Raw genomic sequence first — 15,299 nt, forward strand, 5'->3', positions numbered from 1 at the left:
ACACTATAACAGAACGGGGATTAGGACGCTCTCGAAGACTTCATTAGGTTAATTACGACTTAATTACGACAATACCTTGAATATTTAGCCTTTTGCCAGACAGACCCCATGCTCAATTAAAGGTCAATATTGCCCAAACCGTTACACAGATTTTCGTGAAATGTGGCATGTACCTCCACCAGTAGTATATGCAATAGCGGAACGGTATTAGGAACTTACCAAGGCCTTAATTTGGAAAATTAAGGCCTTGGTAAGGACCTGGTCCCGTTCCGCTATTGTATATACTACTCCAAACCATTTCAAAAGTTATCATAAACATATTTGAATAGAAGCAACATTCATAAGAAAGTTGTGCTTAAATACAGTTAACGTTTATAGCCAGTATACCATGAGCTTGAGCAGGGATGTTATCGGCAAGACAATACCGGCGCCCAATCAATACCTGACAATAGTAGCAGCAACAAAAATAAGGAATTGCCTCAGAAGTCAAAACATCAGGCTACCTACGAATTCACGCTAAACGACAACACGTTCCTGTACATTCTAAATTACATGTGAACCAGTTCCGACTATTATGGACATATTGTGTAGGAGAGGTATATCACATATACACTTGATAGCTGTGACAATGTGAAATAATGATTTCGCAGATTTATACGTGCTAAACCCCACCAATATGACAAAAAGGTAACAACAATTACCTTACCAGGTAAACGGGGTGAGGGGGTTGCCAAGTGGTAAGAGCGTAACACAGATGACCTTTGTTCGATTCCCCGGTACCATCGGCGGGGCCCATTTTCTGTCGTGCCCCGCCGTGATATTGCTGTTACGTTGCTGAAAGCGGTGCAAAAAAGGGGAAAAAACAACAACAACAAACAAACAAAAACAAAAACAAACAAACAACAACACCCCACAAATAACGAAACAAAACAATCTCACAACTAAGGAAATAGGCTTTATCTCTCCATGATACTCTGGTGGTGATACTTGCTGTCTTGTGTTGTACGAGTCAGTCAACAGGTGGTCAAGTTATCACAAACGACATGCATCGTGTACACCAAGTTCTTCTGAGAGTGGTTTCAAAACCATATTACCCCTACTTTGGTTATGCATGGTGTAGCGGCACCTCACCCATACTCAGCGTTCGTGTTTTCGCAAACATTCTTAGTGGTTCTAGGGTTATGAGGAACGTGAGAGAATGATTATTGGAGATTTGATGAAGCAAACCCAACACAAAACAAATAACTGTGATCACGAAGATGTATAAGTAAATATTCGATATTTAGATTTAGAAACACATTAAATATATCGTCGTTAATTATGATTAAGTTATGTGTAAAAAATGACAGGATTTACGATGTAATTTTGTTTTCTCTACAATGACAGTGGATGGGAAAATTCCCAAATAATGCAGGATTGCGATGGGCATTAGTGTGCGTGATGTGTTTTGAATTTTATTGAACATCAAAGTGAGAGCGGAAGAGTCAGATAAGTTGGTTCCAACGCCATAAATACCGATTGCAGGTAGATGGTGATGTAGTTCATTGTGTGAAAGTTTACCCCGACGGTAGGGGACGTTGTTAGATTTCCACCACTGTGTGTGCATTGTTGAGTATTCCTACCTAACATTAGCAAACAAAAGCAGACAAAGGACAAAACTGTGTCAGAACATGAACCTGTTACCTACATTCTGGATACAACATCTGTAGATTTGATCCGAACAATCAGATGTCCACCTATTTGTAGCAGCGCGTGTCATGAAGCTGTTGCCTTTGTCATATTACCTGCCTGATATTGTTGGTGGTAATTTCGCCCTGTCTGTGGGCGTCAAAAAGACATATGTGTCAGAATCATCTTTTTTAATTGGAGGACTTGTTAGTTCAGCTTTTGCCTACGAATTGCACTATGATGCATTGAGAGAGATTAGATGCAAACGTAGCTGTGGAGGCGTTTGAGAAATTTTAAAAATGGTACAGGAAGAATTTTAAGATTTGTGAACACCTGGTGTCAAGATTGTGAGTGATCCATTCATATAATTCAACCAAACTTATGCTCCAAAAGGAATCTGTTCTGGTAGATAATCGTTATTGATTAATTAGTTATGAGAAAAATAGAAAAAGATCGATGCAACACATATATGCAAAAAGATTAATTATATACAGGGAAAACAGAGTAGAGAATAGCATGTCAGAACCCCAATCGTACATTTAGTAAATTATTACATTACTTGTCCAGCATACACAGTCTATTTAGTCGGATTTTGGGAGTGTCTTACTCCCAGTGGTAAGATACTGTTCGATATAAGTGCTGGGAATCGAGTCAAAATGATAAATAGTATAATGTCTGAACCATCCAGGGCTCAGTGGTTTGCTAGTCACGCCGAAGACCCGAGTTCGATTCCCAACGTGCACGTGTGTGTACAATGTGTGAAGCCCCTTTCTGGTGTCCCTCGTCGTGAATTTGCTAGAATATTGCTAAAAACGGCGTGAATTTAACTCACTCACTTACTCACTCTGAGCTATCCTAATAATAATAATGATAATAAATGCAGAAGGCTGCAGTGTTGGGGAGCCTTCATATTCTCCGGAAAATTCTTGGTGGGTTCGACTAAGCAGTGTTTCCTGGGAGAAGTCCCATTCGCTGTCTGGGCTGCGTGTAGAGGAGGCGAGGGCCCTGAGCTGATGATGGGCATTACCAGCATGACAGTGCCAGAATCACCCGAACCCTCTCTGCTGCAAACTATCTTTAATCTGTAAAACATAATAATAAACACTTTATCTTAAGAGACATGATGGCATGGCTCGCTGCTTTTATTACCGTCTTCGCCATGCCTGTGGCTTTGACTCTGAGGTCCATCCATGGTACCACCCTGAACATGTCCAGGGCGTCATGGAAAATGATGCTTTCAAACTTCTTTGGAAAAGACCCATATACAACCTAAGAAGAATTCCAGCCAACAAACCTGATCTTGTCCTTTTTGATAAGGCCAAAGAATGTATTTATATCATTGAATTTTCAGTCCCTTTTGACAGCAACGTGATTGGCAAGATTCAGGAAAAGCGTTCTAAATATGCGGACCTCGCCTTTGAAATGTCTCGCTTGCATCCCAAGTACACTGTCCTCAGACTCCCCATTGTTCTCGGTGCCCTTGGTTTGGTACCTCTTGATCTCTTGGCGCATATCAAGAGAGTACCCGGGTTCTCCACCGGGAGCACAGCCCGTCTGACATTCTGGGTAATGCAGAAGGCTGCAGTGTTGTGGAGTCTACATATTCTCCGGAAAGTTCTTGGTGGGTTCGACTAGGCAGCGTTTCCTGGGAGGAGTCCCATTCGCTGTCTGGGCCGCGTGTAGAGCCTGACTGTGCCAGGATCACCCGAACCCTCTCTGCTGCATACTATCTTTAATCTGTACAACATAATAATAGATAGATAGATAGATAGAATAACGTAGCAAAATGTCTATGATACCTAAAAAAACCACATGATGTCTACAGGATTTTAATTGACCTTAACTGAAAACTCACGGCCGCAAAATAAACGTGGAACCTGAGTCGAGTCATGCACAATTGCACTTGGAGTTTCTAATTACGTTAGAAAACATTTTCTTGTAACGTAAACTCATCCTGAATATCAAATTAAATGTTTCAATAGATCTATATGACATTAATGCTGCATATCGGATGCATGCTAACAATGCAGAGATGCATGGAAATAACATGTACAACTTCAAAATGAGAGTACCGGACTTAGTATTGATTGTCATTCAAATTATTAATGTTACGTTATTGCTGCTGTCACATATACCATGGATATCTTTTAGGACATTATCCATATATCTGATTATTTTTGTGTTGCATACTTATATTTGGGTCCTTTCAGTATGTGTATAATATACATTCTGCAAGTTTTGTGAGACAATATAATAATTCTATGTTTCAATTGGTGTTCTAACATGCACACAAAAGCAAGTCATTTTATGATACCCGGTTGTGTGGAATCACTTTCATCACTATCACGAACTGGAATTAAAAACACGCTGTCATATTTGCTAATAATTTACACATAATTCCTGATCTACTTACATGGTAGTACAATTGGGATTCTATTTGTATGATTACATGATTATAGTATGCAAACATTTTCATCAGTATATGTTCAGTGACACAACCTACTTTAGATACGTACAATCCTAATGTCCTTATTTGAAGGCCATATAGGAAACATCCGATATATTTCACATATAGTAAAACGAAGGTATCCAAGTTTATTTCATTCGTCATATTGTAGTGACCATCTATGCATTTATGTTAGCTTCAATCCACTGCTTTCCTCCTGAAACACTAGCATAGACCTCGGGGGAATTCGGCTCACCGCAACCAATTCCCTAGCTCACAATGCCTGCAAATATAAGAGTAACTGCCATGAAAACCGATGTCTTCGAGAGAAAATTTGACATGTTTCAATGTGACATTTGTGTATTCATTATGAAAGTTACTATTGAACATGAAGACAAAACACTAAGGTAGAAAAACGTACGCTTCAACAATCTGGTTAGAGTGTAAAATGCTAGTGAAACGAAACACGGACAATCAGAGACACAAAGTAATTTATATCTATTTCTGAAAGTGGTGTCAAAATGAAGCTCTCCATTGTTGTTAAAACTCGTTGACAATACCTCAAATGAGAGGTTCATATATTTCGTGTTAGACCGTGAAGTAAACAAGTCCACATTTAATATCAAGATTAACATTATCATCAAGTTGAAACTCTTATGTGAGGGGATTGCATCGTACGGAGAGCTGACTCTTGTCCCATAACTGGAGGGCTATGATGTTGCAAACGTGTTGGAAGTAATGGACATCAACACATGATTAGAAAATCATGCAGATCGTTACTCAGACGGACGTCAACAACTGAAAGGGCTGTGGGGTAGCCTGTTGGTTAAAGCGCCCGCTCGTCACGCCGAAGACCCGGGTTCGATTCCCCACATGGGTACAATGTATGAAGCCCATTTCTGGTGTCCCTCGCCGTGATAATGCTGGAATATTGTTGAAAGCGGCGTAAAACCATACTCACTCACTCAATAACTGAAAGCAGTAGGCGTGTCCATACGCTGGATTATGATCTGCCGGAAAGCGGGATGCAGTTATCATGGGCATTTTGCATATATCACTTCTGAGAAAGACATGTCTTAATATGACCCCTTACCAATGATCTCCATACGATTGTTTTGGTAGCACATCAAAGTTTCTCCGCTGTCGCTCTGTAATAAACGTTTTCTCTCTATCAGATCAACTACGTCAGCCCAGTTACATATTTTACAAATAGTCTCAGGTTTGTGACAATGGGAAGGTCAACTCATTTCATCACTAATTCACTTTGTAAAAGCAGTGCAGTATGTACACAGTGTTCTAGTCTTGCTTTTGTGTTCTTTTTGTCACTTGTCCTAATTGTCCATGAAATGTGGGATCGTGATTTAACACATACTTCTAGGTCACAAATACCGGCGGTTATTGTACTACTGTTCCCCAAAGTTTATCGTAAATAATAAACGTGACTTATTAATTGCGTAAATGCCAAACACAGCTTCTATGTAAAATGCAAACACAACTTCTATGTGAAATGCAAACACTTAATGTGTATCATAACAGTGACACAGTTTCTCATGACATTGCTTTTCATTCCGTTCATTCAACAGAAAACGTTTAAATTCTATTGATTCTATATATCTTTTCACCCAGCAGTGATTATACCAGCGCTTCAGAAGCAGCTTGATTTGTGTTCTCCAGAGAGGTGAGCATGCAATTAGACTACACACAGACTGGGGTAATAAATATTGTGTTTTGAGCATGCTTGAGGGAGTTGATTTGGTGCACTATAAAACTGCGTTTCAGTATTTATTAGACATACATATGAAACAAATGAGGCGGTTTCATCGGATTCTTTAATTCCTAGCTAAGGTACCGTGGGTAATACAACTGTAGGGCAGTGGCTATTTGACTTCTATTGAACAATCATTAAGACAAAGTACTTACGGTGCAGGAGTCCTTCCCTCCTTCTATGAAGCCTGCACAGATCATCGAAGCTTCGTGGAAGGTGTTCGAGCCAAATAGGTCCCTACATTGGGTTTGTGACAGGACAGGCTTTTCAATAAGCTGGAGTACATCTGATGTATTTCCTCCTGTATGTACAGTTTGTCAGCAGGAAGTCAGTCTCCTGTTATTACAGTCACACTTTATGCTTATGAAACGACGATACTATTGTTTTTGCAAGGCTGAAACTAATTGGAAATTAACAGTCAATACCTAAAGGTAAAACGGCATATTTTATTATACGAATACCAGTTTTGTGGAAGTGTGTTTTTCCGATACAACGGTAATATTCGTGTACACTACTCAAAGTTGGCTATGGATCACTATTTTAAAACGTAAAAAGTCAATTAGCGTGAATTTATTAAAAAAGTCAAAGTGGATATTGCGTGAACACACTTTAATAAAGAAAGGTCTTCTGTCATATGACACAATAACGACAAACAACACGTGAGTTAAAATAGACTACTTGTCAGAAAAATAATATCTGAACGAAACTGAAACATCCGGTACTATTGTCCTAATATGCTCCTAATTATGTGTCTGGGTGGTTGCCCACAGAAATGATTCCACTCTTGAAAAAGGTCATTGCCAGGTTCATGTAGAGTTGCTGAATGTCTTGAAAAGGGCAATCTGCAGCTCGTTCTACATGCGTTCAATAGCCTTAGTGCCGGGGTTACCTAGCTTCCCACTCCATATGGACAATAGTTTCCTAATCTAACTAGGCATCAACAAGTCAGTTGAAGTTTAGCAACGATGGATGCGGAGAGTCCTTAAATGGATGACCATATAGGGCAGCTTGACTCCTGGGAGTTTCTAGGACTTCAGCCCTGCCCCACAACGAAGGCAACTGAGCTTGTTCAAACTTGTCTCTGTTCACCTAGCAGAAATTGGGTACCCATTGGGATAAGTCGTGTCACTATTTACCTTCTTGGGCCTCACAGGCAGCTTGTTTTATCCGGGGTAATAATAATCAGATTGTGTATATGCTTTGTACATGGAAAAGGCGCATTATAAATTCACAATTATTATTATTATCATTATTAGTATATCGGAATACTGAACTCTCTCTCCCTGTACATGTGTACGCCACACTGTTCAGCCTGGGCCCTGGTCTGTCCACTGAAGGGATCTTCAGCCTAATCAAAACGCACCTGCCATTCCAAACACAAGTTTTCAAACACTTCGTACCGATGGCTGCATGTCTCCTTGTGGATCAACAGGTCACGGTGTATCAGGACATATCAGTCATTGGAAGATTCGACTGAACGTTAACAAATGTCCAGTATAATTTACTGACAAAATGGAATGTGGAAACAGAATGTTTGATACAGAAACCAGGACGGTCCACTTGTCAACGATAGAGAAAGAATGAGCCATGTATTTTTTTGATAAATTTTGAATTAACATGTCGCGACTTCATATACAAATAGATCGACGCATGTACAGTCAGTATTATACACGTATACGTTTAGCGTCAAGAACTGAAAGACATACCTGACGAGATGATTCCCCATCCTGCGACATAACACACTTCTCCTGCTTTAGTGACATCCCCGGAAACACACCCAATGTTGATTTCAGGCCCAGAGAGCTGCGGGGCGCTACTCAGCTCAATCAGGGCGATATCATACTCCAATGTTTGGGTATTGTACTGAGGGTGGATCATAGCGGTCTTTACGTCAATTGACTCTGAGGAAGATTCGGTTTTGGAGAGATCATGAACGCCAAGGCGAACCTTCCAGTCTGACTCAGAAGTTCCACTGACAACAAGTGAATATTGTTTTAGAATAATTACGTTTTGGAAATGTGTTATCTTACATTCTGATCTCGGCATAGTGAAATAGAGTAAACGTGATATACATCGACTCCCTTAATAAGCCTAGATTATCGTTTCACATCAATGATGGCACCAACTCTTTATCCCTGCATCCAATTTAAGAACTTGCCAGTCATATGGGTGTACACCATTAAGACAGTGGAATAAGGAATAGCACTGGCATGTTCACGTGTAATACATGACTATACGTCTCAGAAACTTAGGACCAAATATGTTATTGACTGGTTACTCTTAGCAAGAAAATACATTGGCTTGTCTTGACTATACCGAAAAACAGATTTCCTTTAGGAAAAGAAATGTGGCTGTGAAATTCTTATGAATGGATCACTGAAATTCAGTGATGGCACCAGGTGTATCACCCCCCACTCACACGATTTGCCTCATTATACTCTTGCCATATAACACCCTCATCAATACGGCATGCCATGACTGAAATATTGTTCAAAGTGGCAATAACATAGACTTACTCATCACTCCTCTCTTACGAAAACAATAATACTTAAGATTTAATTTCTCATAAACGTGGACGTCTATTGTTCTAAATATAAGTTTACATGTTTTACATGTCATCAACTTACTGCAAACAGTGGGCAGCAGTTAGGACGAACACCTGTCAGAACTGCCTTTCAGAAGTGACCCACCGCAATGCAAAACACCACGGTTTTCAAGAGCGGCCTGGAGACATAGATGCAGGCAATGAAGGAACAGGATATTTGGTCGTATTCAACTCAAGTCAGCTATTTCATGGGCAAACAAACCAGTGGTTCGTGGCATCAGATATGATATATATGTACAAGCTCATTAAATCAAGCAGATCACACATTGTGGCCGCCTCATTACATTCACCTTCATCGGCTGTTAAAATGGTATTAAGTGTTGGGCACATCTAGGTCACTCAGTATATTAAGTCAACTGTTAAAAACATTAAAAATTTAACCCAACAAAAGTACAAGAATCTGTACATTACTAAGAAAGTGTAATCCAAAATATAGCATATGTTACACTTGACCACTTTCTAAATGGCATTGTGTAATCATTCAAAACAAAATTCAAAAGGATGCCTGTTTTCACGTCTTTTTCTCTGGTATTTCTCCAGTACACGCTAACATACAATGTGTATTTACGTGTTTTTCCAGTACACGCTAACATACAATGTGTATTTACGTGTTTTTCCAGTACACTCTAACATACAATGTGTATTTACGTGTTTTTCCAGTACACGCTAACATACAATGTCTATTTACGTGTTTCTGATAAGTCTGTATCTTGACGCTCTATGTTGTTTCAAACTATTGAGTCATATAGATGCGGAAGGTTTAATTTAAAATTAAATTGACTGAAAACCCAACATCACTAGAATCTGCAACTGAATGAGAAAGTGTAATCCCCTACACCACTATCTAAATGGCATTGCGTATCCTGGAATTTAACGTTGGAAAAGATGTGCCTTCATTTACCATCCATGGAAATGAATGTGGAGTTGCAATTTCTCCACCAACGATGCGTTTCCGGGTTACTTTTGGGAGGGTGGTGTAGTCAAAACCCACACCATTGATGCCACGTCCTGGAGGACTCAAATCACTCGAAACACCTGCCAAAATGGTCACGAACACGTTGATATATTAGTCGTCGTTTAAAGTTGGAAATCATTTTGTAATAGTTTCATAAGAACCTAAAGCAAGTCTGCAGGCAGTACCGTCCTGAATTGAGCACACAAAGTGTATCCAGACAGAAACATTTAGTTCCAACAACATGATAGGAAGCAGTTAATCCAGAGGTGTCTAATATTATAGGCACTGCATTTATAGAGTAACGTTTCTCAGCCGCTGCATTATGTTGACTGTAGGTTCAACTCTTCACACCAGGCGGATGCATGAAATATTTGTAGAGTGTACTGGATGGCTGCTGTGAGATACACGAAAACTGACACTGGAGCGTTAAAAATGTATATAATGTTTCCTGTTAGAAAATGCACATGCAGTACTTTTAACTGTAAAAAGAGGCTAAATTTAGGTTCGGGCCATTTAAAACACGATGCACAAGACGTCAACCTGGTTTACAGATTAGATAAGTAGTCAGCGTTGGTGTTACATACTAGTTTTGACGGTAAAAAACACATTCTGTACTTGGATATTAGGCCAGTTAATTTTAAATCCGCAACAGATTATTTTATTGAAATACGTCGACGTCGATGTTCTGGCGTAAGAATCCAAATGGAGCTTTTCAGAACTCTTCCCCGAGACGTCGCATGTCGAACTTGTTCCAGAAGGATGAATAGTGGTCGCTTTAAGAAATATTCCAGCAATATCACAGAGGGAACACCAGAAATGACTTTCACACATTTTGCCAGTGTGGGAAATCGAACCCGGGTCTTCCACGTGACGCTGTAACCAGAAGGCTACCCCAGCGCCCTATAAAGGTGGAGCATGACCACTAACATCCAGTGAGTGAAGTGTGTATGTTTGTTCAAAGATTTACCAAGTATGTGTTTCATGAACATACATAGACCAGGGAAGGTAACAGTGATATCAGTTCATGAAAACAAGAAAAACAAGTGGTCATTTGACCTTAAATATGCAGCCTTATTGTTGGACCGTTCATTAATGTCAGATCACTGAGTGCTGCTTCGTGTGACTTGTACCGGAATTGGCGTAACTGTGTGTAATCGCACTACAATGCGGCGGGTGAGGCAGGTACTATTGTCGACGAGTCAGGGTCTACATTCATACCGTAAATCTAAACAATATCACTATCTACGCCGTACGCACATAATTCCACTCCTACTATCAAGGTATGATTAGCAATGAGAATGTTTGATTGCATATTGTTGCTGTAGGTGCTCTTACAATATCCTTGTTTTGGGTCGCTTCCAATGTCAAATATGTGTGTCGTACAATTATTCAAAAATCGCATTGCATATTATCAAACCGTGATTCACATTTTGAAAACCTGTATTCAAGTTGTGCATTAATGCGCCTCAATATTGATGGTGGTAACAATCCATTTGGCTGGAGAATTCGGCTGACCACAGCCATAGCCCCAGCTGAAGGTTCCTGGAATATTTAAACTGATTAAAGTATGCTCATGATAATGCATCTCTTAAAGACATGTGAATCCGTTGAAAGCATTCATTTCATTTTTGTCATTGTTTCTCTCTTCATTATATCACTGACACGCTCTTTATTAGACTGGTACCGTAATGAAGGATTACGATCGCTCAAGTCAAGACGTGTATTTGGCAATGTATTGATACCATATAATATTACAAACGCCACAATGTACACATACTATGAATAGTTATTGCAATATTTGAAGGCCATCTTATACACTAACACTGGCTTCATCCCAATATCCGTGACAATGTCTGCTCCCATACAACCTGGTTAGAACAATGTATAATCATATTATTTAGATTTAATGTTCACTTTGACAAAAGGACATTATCTGATTTAAGGATTATACCCTCCTCAGACATGAGTGCTTTCTTAATATCATTTTCCCTGACACATCATATATTCTAGCTGTACTTTTGAAATTCTTCATACATGTATGTCATTATATAGCCCTGTTTCACATACATTTTGCAATACGTACCAATTATTTCCATACAGCCATCACGATAACACATCAGTGGCCCACCGCTGTTATCCTGAAACAAACACGCCCCAAACAATTGAAATAAGGGGTTACACAACCGGGTTTGAGAACTATAACCTAGTCAATGTTCAAGTCATGGTTCGTCAAGTATCTTAGAAAAGTCAGTTTCGTGTATCTAGGAATGTGTGTGTCACATACATTACACGGGTCTTTCCCTCCTTCAGGAAAACCTGCCCAGATGTAAAGGATAAAACACGACTCCGAGGTCTTGGTCGGGATTGTAAAACCTGAGAGCAGCAGGGACGGAGCTTGTAAAACCTTCGCCCTCGGTTTTACAAGCTCCGTCCCTGCTGCTCTCAGGTTTTACAATCCGACCAAGACCGAGGGAGAGTGTTTTATCCGACTTATGAACCGGCATGAATCTAAAACACAAATGTGTTTTATTTTCAATTTGTGCATGTACTGAGCAGAACAACATTGATGGAACAGCCCGCAAATGATGGAACAGCCGGTGTCAACTGGGATGCGACTGGCAGCCAACGCCTTGCCTCGCACGCGCTACCCGTGTCAGTACCCGTCTTATGAGGAGCACGTGGTTCATACTGACAAACAATCTCAATTCTTGCAGCGATCCTTCGTAGCCTAGTAGATAAAACCGCCAAGCTACAGATCGAAGGGTTGCGGGTTCGAAGCCAGTTATCGCCACTATATATTGATCAGTCATAGCAACTAAAAGTTGTATCAATCATAAATAATGGCCATTTCAAAACCTCATATCAGGTTAAATAACAACCATTTCAAAACCTAGGTTATGAAGTGGTCGAAATTTAACCTGATATGAGGTTTCGAAACGTGTACTTCGATCGGTGCAAAGTGACGGCAGAGGTCTATCCGATTCTGGAAGGAACCTACTGTACTGCAGAGAAAATCGGAGATAGGTTTATAACATGGAGGCTTCGTGGAAGTTCTACATGCGGACTGGGACATTACGGGCCTCTCCACAGTCTGCAGCATATCTGATGGAGCGCTTTCTGTTGGGATATGAATGAACGAACGAACGAACGAACGAATGTAGTCAAAGGCATGATTGATGAAAATAAAGAGCTATTGATCAAAGTGAAGCGATTTAATTGGATTCTGTAGGGATCGTCTAAATATAAGTAAGCTAAATTGCAACTGTAATCTATTTCCCCCTTGCGTATTAATCTTGATGTCTGTTGGAAAAGTACATTAATCTTTAGGTATGGAATGGAAAAAGAAATTTAATTTAATCTAATTTTACCTAACCAGAATCAAACATGTCACATTGAAATGACATTGTTTGGAAACGGTAAGACTGGCATACCGGTTCCTCGATTGAAATATACCTTCTGAAGTTGTACCCCATCCAATAACATAGCACGTTTCTCCTGTAACAGTTCCATTGCCAGTAACACAACCGAAACTGATTTCAGGCCTGCTTATCCTTGGCGCTCTCTACAGCTCCATCAACCTGTGTCATGCTCAAGTGTGAGAGGCTTGAATAAAGGATGGGTCATCTTAGCCTTGACGTCAATTAACTCAGTGGAGTGTTCATTTGCCGACAGATCGTGTGCGCCAAGACGAATCTTCCAATCCGTGACAATCGTTCCACTGTTATGTGACACAATTGTTTGAAGTTTCATAAAATGGTTATAATCTTTTTACGAAGAGAATATGACTTAAAATAAATATAAAATGACCCTATAAACGTTAATGTGGCCACGGTTGTATTCAGATAGCTCAAGAAATAACCGGTCACGCTTCCTACACGTACTCCATACGAGTTATGATATTGTTTTCTAACAAACCGAATTTGGGAAAATCTTTGCATTTAACCAACACCCGACAGATCTTAATAGCTACAGCCAAATTTAAAACCTTAATCATCTCTTAATCCATGAAACCATAGCTCCATTAAGCTGAAGTGTTTCACGTGACGAACAATTCATATCGTATGTTTGATATTCGGTTGCATTGAGATCAATTTATCTATATTCCAATACAGCAAGGTATACATCTACATACTGGGTAACTTACTGAAAACAGATGGGCAACGGTGAGGATATACCACCTGTTTGACGAACCCTTCAGAAGCGATCCAGCACAGTTGAAGACCCCTCGATATTTAAGAGTAGCCTGCAAGTCAGAAAGAATTACTCATTGAGCAAGAATATAAACTGCCGTATAGTGTACCTCCTTATCCTTATTGAGAAGCATGCTCCTTTTAGTGATCACACGGTATGAACTTTCACTGAGCTAAACTCACCAAGTATCTGCTTTATAGTTAATTCAACCCATTAAAGTGCTGGTTACACTTTCACATATCTGTACAATTACGTATGTAATTACCATTATGTTAATTGGCCATGCAAAGAATTGTATGTGTGTGTATATGTCTCTGTCTCTGTATCTCTCCATATATATACATGTATATATATGTATATATATGTACATACATACACACACATACATACATACATACGCACATACATACATACATACATACATACATACATACATACACACATACATACATACATACATACATACATACATACATACATACATACATACATACATACATACATACATACATACATACATACATACATACATACATACATACATACATACATACATACATACATACATACATACATACATACATACATACATACATACATACATACATACATACTAGCTGGTAAATGTAAAAATAATTTATTCATGAATACAATACAATATAAAATTGGGTTATAGATCGCCAACAACCGAAGGTAGATCACCATACTAGGGACCATGGGGACTTACAGTGCCTTTGCTACCTGCATAGACCCTAGCTGGATTTACACCATCCCCTCAGCCACTGGCGATTGTAGGAAAATTTAGCCGAAAATTAAAATAACAAAAATGCTACGTTTACAAAATTTTGGTATGTTTAAATTTTACTTCGAAAGTTTTGGGTCTTACGTGCCATCTCAAGGGGACAATAATTTTACGATACTTCAACCCCCTTTGAGGGTACAACCACTAACAATCAAAGTTACTAATCAAAACCACCAATCATTAAAATACACCAGTCTACAGAAGATATTTATCAAAATTCATTAATTAAATCAATTTCTTTAAAAAAATTATAATTAAATGGAAATTAACAGTGTTAAAAAGATCCTTAACTGTTTTCACATAAAAATACAGTACAACCAGAAATTATTGAGAATTTAAGATTGTAATTTTTATCTTTTTTCACTTATTACTAACTTATTAAATGTGAATATTAGCAGAACATAACTCCAGATTCAAAGACAGGTGAACAGTTGGTATTTTGTCAAGTCACCATGGGCACCAATGCAGGCTTCAATGCGGCGGGGCATACTACTGATCAAAGAAGTTAGAAAGTCGTGGTCCATGCTGTCCCAATATCGGACCACCTCTTCTTTCATTTCAGCAATATTTGTCAGATTTTTCTTATTGACACTTTCCTTCATAAGTCCCAAAACATTTTCTATTGGAATTAGGTCAGGGCTATAGCTTGGCCAATCTAATAATGTCATATTTTGGGTCCGAAACCAGGCCTGTGAATGCTTTGAACGATGTTTTGGGTCGTTGTCCTGCTGGAAAATCCAAACATTTCCATAGAACACGTGAGCAAATGGAAGTAAATGTCCCTCGAGAATATATGTGTACCGCTCACTGTTCATATTCCCTTCAAATACACAGAGGGGCGTTGCCCCTAACACAGATATGCCACTC

General features: G+C 39.3%; 1 long non-coding RNA gene across 1 annotated transcript; it reads right to left on the reverse strand.

The window, feature by feature from the left end:
• Positions 1-7,826: 7,826 nt before the first annotated feature.
• Positions 7,827-9,476, reverse strand: LOC124291792. Its single transcript, XR_006902278.1, has 3 exons — positions 9,386-9,476; positions 8,507-8,603; positions 7,827-7,851 (listed from the first exon to the last, which is right to left on the reverse strand). It is a non-coding gene; the product is annotated as an uncharacterized LOC124291792 (long non-coding RNA).
• Between the last annotated feature and the right edge of the window lie 5,823 nt (positions 9,477-15,299).

This window comes from Haliotis rubra, unplaced genomic scaffold, assembly GCF_003918875.1.
Source record: "Haliotis rubra isolate DU_JTF1 unplaced genomic scaffold, ASM391887v1 Scf5, whole genome shotgun sequence".
Taxonomy (NCBI): Eukaryota; Metazoa; Mollusca; class Gastropoda; order Lepetellida; family Haliotidae; genus Haliotis; species Haliotis rubra.